This window comes from Aristolochia californica, unplaced genomic scaffold, assembly GCF_029961685.1.
Source record: "Aristolochia californica isolate CCGP_79_NKW_82.1479 unplaced genomic scaffold, dmAriCali1.0.hap1 SCAF_4, whole genome shotgun sequence".
NCBI lineage: Eukaryota > Viridiplantae > Streptophyta > Magnoliopsida > Piperales > Aristolochiaceae > Aristolochia > Aristolochia californica.
Genome location: NW_027182103.1, coordinates 19,214,051 through 19,220,050, shown reverse-complemented (window position 1 = coordinate 19,220,050; position 6,000 = coordinate 19,214,051).

The window sequence follows — 6,000 nt, the reverse complement described above, 5'->3', positions numbered from 1 at the left end:
AAGGAACAACTAATGGATTGCGAGTCAACACTCAAATAAAAATCCCTTGCCTCCACCTTTTCCTGTCGATTGCAGAACCTGATATATGAAAACTAAATTGAGTTTAAAATCCCTAAAACTTACAAAGACTTTTTGGAATTATCTCTTTCTACATTTGTGCATTGTGCATTTCCTTTTAAGATGTATACTTTTTTCTTAAATCAAAACTTGAGTGTTCACTTTCCATTCATCTCGTAAACAAAAAAAGAGACAAAAGGCAAATAGATCACAAGAAAATGAAAATTTTAGGGTTTATGTAAGGAAAGAATTTAAAACAATAAACAAATGTAAGTAAAGAAAATTTATTAGTCCACAAATGAACACAAAAGTTTTGTTATCCAATTTTTGAAAATTCCACTAGTTCAACCCTAATTGCTCGGAATTTTATTAGAAAGAGATTTTCCCACACATGTTTTAAAAAATGGGTAGGCTTGCTTGAAACATGTTAAAGATGCAAATGAGCTTTGGATCCAAACCTTTTAAAGATAATAACATTAAATTCTCAAGTGACCGTGCGTTTGGATATTTACCTGAGTCAAACAAGCCATTATTTTGCCAATTTACAAAAAGCTGACCTAACAATGATAAATGATTGTAAAGTGATTTATCATGCATCACGGGCTATATTTTTCTAAGTAATGACTTATGGATTCAAAGTCTACACTCCGTTAAAAATCGCCCGCCTCCCCTTTTTCCCGACGATTTAAGAACCTGATTTATTAAAACTAAAAAGAGTTTACATTCCCTAAAAATTACTGGGACATTTTGGAATTATCTCTCTCTACATTTGTACATTGTGTATTTCCATTTTAGATATATACTTTTTTCATAAATCAAAACTTGAGTTTTCACTTTCCCTTCATCTCATAAACAAAAAAAGTGATAAAAGACCAATAGATCACAAAAAAGAAAAAGAAAATTTAGGGTTTATGTATGGAGAGAATTCAAAGCAATAAACAAATGTAAGTAAAGAAAATTTATTCACACACCACAAATGAACACAAAAATTTTGTTATCCAAGTTTGTGAAATTCCAGTAGTTCAACCCTAATAGCTTGGAATTTTATAAGAAAGAGATTTTTCTACACCTAATTTAAAAAATGGATAGGCATGCTTGAAACATGTTAAAGATGCAAATGACCTATGGATCAAAACCTTTTAAAGAGAAAACAATTAAATTCTCAAGTGAACCTGCGTCGGGAAATTTACCCAAGTCAAACAAGCCATTATTTTGCCAACTTACAAAAAGCTGACTTAACGATCATAAATGATTGTAAAGTGGTTTATCATGTGTAATGGGCTATATTTTTGTAAAGAAAGACTTATAAATTGGGTGTCAACACTCAGTTAAAAATCCCCCGGCTCCCTCTTTTCCCGATGATTGCAGAAATTGATATATAAAAACTAATCAGAGTTTACAATTCCTAAAAATACTGACACTTTTTTGAATTATCTCTCACTACATTTTTGCATTGTTCATTTCCATTTTAGATTTATACTTTTTTCTTCAATACAAACTTGATTTTTCACTTTCCCTTCATCTCGTAAACAAAAAAAAGAGATCAAAGGAAAATAGATCACAACAAAATGAAACTTTTAGAGTTTTTTTATGGAAATAATGAAATCAATAAACAAATGTAAGTAAACAAAATTTATTCACACACCACAAATTAACACAAATTTTTAGTTATCAAAGTTTGGGAAATTTCACTAGTTCAACCCGAATAGCTCGTAATTTTATAAGAAACAGATTTTTCTACACATGTTTTAAAAAATGGATATGCATGCTTGAAACATGTTAACGATACAAATGACCTATGGATCCAAACCTTTTAAAGAGAATAAAATTAAATTCTTAAGTGAACGTGTTGTGGGATATTTAACTGAGTCCAACAAGCCATTACTTTGCCCTTTTACAAAAAGTTGACCTAACAATCATAGATGAGTGTAAAGTCATTTATCATGCGTAACGGGCTATAATTTTATAAGGAATGACTCATGGATTGGGAGTCAACACTTAGTTAAAAATCCCCCGCCTCCCCCTTTTCTTGACGATTGTAGGACCTGATATATAAAAATTAAAAAAAAGGTTACCTTCCCTAAAAATTACAGACAGTTTTTGGAATTATCTCTCTCTACATTTGTGCATTATGCATTTCCATTTTAGATATATACTATTTTCTTAAATCAAAACTTGAGTTTTCACTTTCCCTTCATCTCGCAAATAAAAAAAAAAAGAAGGCAAATAGATCACAACAAAAAGAAAATGAACACAAATGAACACAAAAGTTTTGTTATCCAAGTTTGGGTAATTCCACTAGTTCAACCCTAGTAGGTTGGAATTTTAATACGAAGAGATTTTTCTACACAAGTTTTAATAAATGGATATGCATGCTTGAAACATGTTAAAGATTCAAATGACCAATGGATCCAAACCTTTTAAAGAGAATAACATTAAATTCTCAAGTGAACGTGCGGTGGGATATTTACCCGAGTCTAACAAGCCATTATTTTGCCCATTTACAAAAGCTGACCTAATGATCTTAGATGATTAAAAAGTGATTTATCATGTGTAACACGCTATATTTTTGCAAGGAATTACTTATGGATTGGGAGTCAACACTCAGTTAAAAATTCACCGCCTCCCCCTTTTCCCGACGATTATAGAACCTGATATATAAAAACTAAAAAGAGTTTACAAACTTGAGTTTTCAATTTTCCTTCATCACATCAACAAAAAAAAAGAGATAAAAGGCAAATAGATCACAACAAAATGACAATTTTAGAGTTTATGTATACAAAGAATTTAAAGTAATAAAAAAATATAAGTTAAGAAACTTTATGCACAAACCACAAATGAGCACAATTTTTGTTTTCCAAGTTTGGGAAATTCGACTAGTTCAACCCTTATAGCTCGGATTTTATAAGAAAGGGATTTTTCCACACATGTTTTAAAAAATGGATATGCATGTATGAAACATGTTAAAGATGCAATTGACCTATGGATCCAAACCTTTTAAAGAGAATTACATAAAAAATTCTCAAGTGAATGTGCGGTGGGCTATTCACCTGAGTTAAACAAGCCATTATTTTGCCCATTTACAAAAAGCTGACCTAACCATCATAGATGTTTGTAAAGTGATTTATCATGCATAACGGGCTATATTTTTGAAAGGAATGACTTATGGATTGGGAGTCAACACTAAGTTAAAAATCCCCCGCGTCCCCCTTTTCCCGACGATTGCAGAACCTGATTTATAAAAACTAAAAAGAGTTTACATTCCCTAAAATATACAGAGTCTTTATGGAATTATCTCTCTCTACATTTATAAATTGTGTATTTCCATTTTAGAAGTATACTTTTTTCTTAAATCAAAACTTGAGTTTTCACTTTCCTTTCTCGTAGAAAAAAAAGAGATAAAAGGCAAATAGATCACAACAAAATGAAAATTTTAGAGTTTATGTATGGAAAGAATTTAAAGCAATAAACAAATGTAAGTAAAGAAAATTTATTCACACACCACAACTGAACACAAAAGTGTTCTTATCCATGTTTGGGAAACTGCACTTATTCAACCCTAATAGCTCGGAATTTTATAAGAAAGATATTTTTCTACATATGTTTTAAAAAATGGGATATGCATGCACGAAATATGTTAAAGATGCAAATGACCTATGGATCCAAACCTTTAAAAGAGAATAACATTAAATTCTCAAGTGAACGCGCAATGGGATATTTTCCCGAGTCAAAGAAGCCATTATTTTACCCATTTATTAAAAGCTGACCTAACGTTCATAGATGATTATAAAGTGATTTATCATGTGTAACGGGTTATATTTTGGTAAGGAAAGACTTATGGATTGGGAGTCAACTCTCCGTTTAAAATCCCCCGCCTCCCCCTTTTCCTGACGATTGCAGAACTTGATATATAAAAACTAAAAAGATTTTACATTCCATAAAAATTATTGCCACTTTTTGGAATTATCTCTCTCCACATTTGTGCATTGTGCATTTCCATTTTAGATGTATACCTTTTTCTTAAATCAAAACTTCAGTTTTCACTTTCCATTCATCTCGTAAACAAAACAAGAGATAAAAGGCAAATTGATCACAACAAAATGAAAATTTTAAAGTTTATGTATGGAAAGAATTTAAAGCAATAAAAAAATGTAAGTAATGAAAATTTATTCACACACCACTAATGAACACAAAAGTTTTGTTATCCAAGTTTCAGAAATTCCACTAGTTCCTAATAGCTCGGAATTTAATAAGAAGGATATTTTTCTACACATTTTAAAAAAATTGATATGCACGCTTGAAACATGTAAAAGATGAAAATGACCTATGGATCCAATCCTTTTAAAGAGAGTAACATTAAATTCTCAAGTGAACGTGCATTGGGAAATTTACCTGAGACACACAAGCTATTATATTCCCCATTTACAAAAAGCTTACCTACCGATCATATATGATAGTAAAGTGATTTATCATGCGTAACGGGCTATATTTTTGAAAGGAACGACTAATGGATTGGAAGTCAACACTCAGTTAAAAATCCCCCACCTCCCCCTTTTCCTGATGATTGCAGAACCTAATTTATAAAAACTAAAAAGAGTTTACATTCCCTAAAAATTACTGAGACTTTTTGGAATTATCTCTCTCTACATTTGTGCATTGTGTATTTCCATTTTAGATGTATACTTTTTTCTTAAATAAAAACATGAGTTTTCACTTTCCCTTTATCTCGTAAACAAAAAAAGAGATAAAAGGAAAATAGATCACAACAAAATGAAAATTTTAGAGTTTATGTAGGTAAGAATTTAAAGCAATATACAAATTTAAGTAAAGAAAATTTATTCACACACCACAAATGAACCCAAATTTTTGTTATCCAAGTTTGGCAAATTCCACTAGTTCAACCCTAATAGCTCAGAATTTTATAACAAAGAGATTTTTCTACACATGTTTTAAAAAATGGATATGCATGCTTGAAAAAAGTTCAATATGCAAATGACCTATGGATCCAAACATTTTGAAGATAATAACATTAAATTCTCAAGTGAACATCCAGTGGGATATTTACCCGAGTCTAACAAGCCATTATTTTTCCCATTTACTAATAGTTGAGCTAACGATCATAGATGATTGTAAAGTGAGTTATCATGCGTAACGGGCTATATTTTTGTAAGGCATTGACTCAAATAAAATTCCGCCGCCTCGGCCTTTTCCCGATGATTGCATAACCTGATATATACAAACTCATAAGAGTTTACAATCCCTAAAAATTACTGACACTTTTTGGAATTATCTCTCTCTACATTTCTGCATTGTGCATTTCCATTTTAGATGTATACTTTTTTCTTAAATCAAAGTTTGAGTTTTCACTTTTCCTTCATCTCATAAACAAAAAAAGAGATCAAAGGCAAATAGATCACAAAAAATGAGAATTTTAGAGTTTATGTATGGAAAGAATTTAAAGAAATAAACAAAAGTAAGAAAATAAATTTTAATCACGCACCACAAATGAATACAAAAGTTTTGTTTTCCAAGTTTGGGATATTCCACTAGTTCAACCCTAATAGCTCGGAATTTTATAAGAAAGAGATTTTTATACACATGTTTTAAAAAATAAATGTGCATGCTTGAATCATGTTAAAGATACAAATGAACAATGGATCCAAACCTTTTACATAGAATAACATTAAATTCTCATGTCAAACTAGCCATTATTTTACCCATTTACTAAAAGTTGACATAAAGATCATAGATGATTGTAAAGTGATTTATCATGCGTAACGGGCTATATTTTTGTAAGGAATGACTTATGGATTTGGAGTCAACACTCAGTTAAAAATCCCCTGCCTCCCCCTTTTCCTGACGATTGCAGAACCTGGTATATAAAAACTAAAAAGAGTTTACAATCCCAAAAAATTAAAGACACTTTTTGGAATTATCTCTCTC